At 36.3% G+C, this 1,574-nt stretch overlaps 1 pseudogene; it reads left to right on the top strand.

Annotated features, from left to right (window-relative positions):
- Window positions 1–335: 335 nt before the first annotated feature.
- LOC129514088 (ribosome production factor 2 homolog) lies at window positions 336–1,243 on the top strand (annotated as a pseudogene).
- The last annotated feature ends 331 nt before the right edge of the window (window positions 1,244–1,574 follow it).

The raw sequence follows: 1,574 nt of genomic DNA, 5'->3' as shown, positions 1-1,574 counted from the left end.
TTTTTTAATTTTTATTTACTTATGATAGTCACAGAGAGAGAGAGAGAGGCAGAGACACAGGCAGAGGGAGAAGCAGGCTCCATGCACCGGGAGCCCGACGTGGGATTCGATCCCGGGTCTCCAGGATCGCGCCCTAGGCCAAAGGCAGGCGCCAAACCGCTGCACCACCCAGGGATCCTGAGGCACGTTTCTTTACATATACTAATCCATATAGTGCCTGTTGCAAAACTGAAAACAAAACCACTTTATGTGCAGCCTATTGATATCTGAATTTTACTTGTAGTAATTATCTATTCAAAGATCATAAAAAGGCCCCGGTTTGCATTGTGGTAGCCATGGACATTTTGGATGAAATTGTAAAGCCCAAAATAAAAAGAGGCAAGAGATTCCTTGAGAAGAGAGAACCAAAACTCAGTGAAAATATTAAAAATGCTATGCTGATGTACAGGGGAAATGTGAATTCAATGGTGACACAAGTACTTAAAGTTGTGTATGCACTGGAAAAAACAATGCTCTGTATAAAAAGAAAAACATTACAAGACCATCTGAGGATCAGACATCATTGGAATTCTTTTCAAAGAAGTCAGATCATTCTTTATTTGTGTTTGGCTCTCATAAGAAGAGGCCAAATAATCTAGTAATAGGTCATATGTATGATTACCATGTGCTGGATATGATTGAATTAGGTGTCGAGAAGTTTGTCTCTCTAGAAGATATTAAGAATAGTAAATGTCCGGAGGGAACAAAACCCATGTTAATATTTGCTGGTGATGATTTTGATGTAACAGTAGCCTACATAAGGCTGAAAAATCTTCTTATTGATTTCTTCAGAGGCCCCATAGTATCAAATACCCATCTGGCTGGTTTAGAGCATGTTCTACACTTCACTGCACTGAATGGGAAGATTTACTTCTGAAGCTGTAAGTCAGTATTGAGGAAATCTCATTGCAGAACACCAAGGACTGAACTGGAAGAGTCGAGGCCCTCACTGGGTCTGATTCTGAGGAGGACACACCTGGCATCAGATGATCTTTATAAATTATCTATGAAAATGCCAAAAGCCCTCAAGCCAAAAAAAAAAAAGAAAAATGTCTCCCATGATACTTTTGGTACAACTTATAGAAGGATTCATATGCAGGATCAAGACCTAAACAAACTACAAACCAGGAAAATGAAGGGGTTGAAGAAGTGACCTGCAGAAAGGATAACAGAAGACCAGGAGAAAAAAATCAAAGACAATTAAAAAAATTGATAGGATTTAGCCAATGCACCTATAATGTTATTGTAGTCTGTTTTCTTAAGAGAATTATTAGTTATCAGTCATTTCTAAGTTTCTTACAATATTTTATTGTATATTTTTATAACATGGTAATTTAGCTAAACTATGGATTATATATATTATGAACAGTAATATACTAGTATTAAGTTGAAAGTCAGCATCTTGAAAAAAAATCATAAAAAGGTCTCAGTTTTTAAAAGTAAACTTTAAATGTACATATTAACAACCGAGTAATTTTTTTAAATTTTATTTATTTATTCATGAAAGACAGAGAGAGAGAGAGAGAGAGAGAGGC

This window comes from Nyctereutes procyonoides, unplaced genomic scaffold (assembly GCF_905146905.1).
Source record: "Nyctereutes procyonoides isolate TBG_1078 unplaced genomic scaffold, NYPRO_anot_genome, whole genome shotgun sequence".
Classification (NCBI taxonomy): Eukaryota; Metazoa; Chordata; class Mammalia; order Carnivora; family Canidae; genus Nyctereutes; species Nyctereutes procyonoides.
This window is presented reverse-complemented; position numbering and strand designations above follow the sequence as displayed.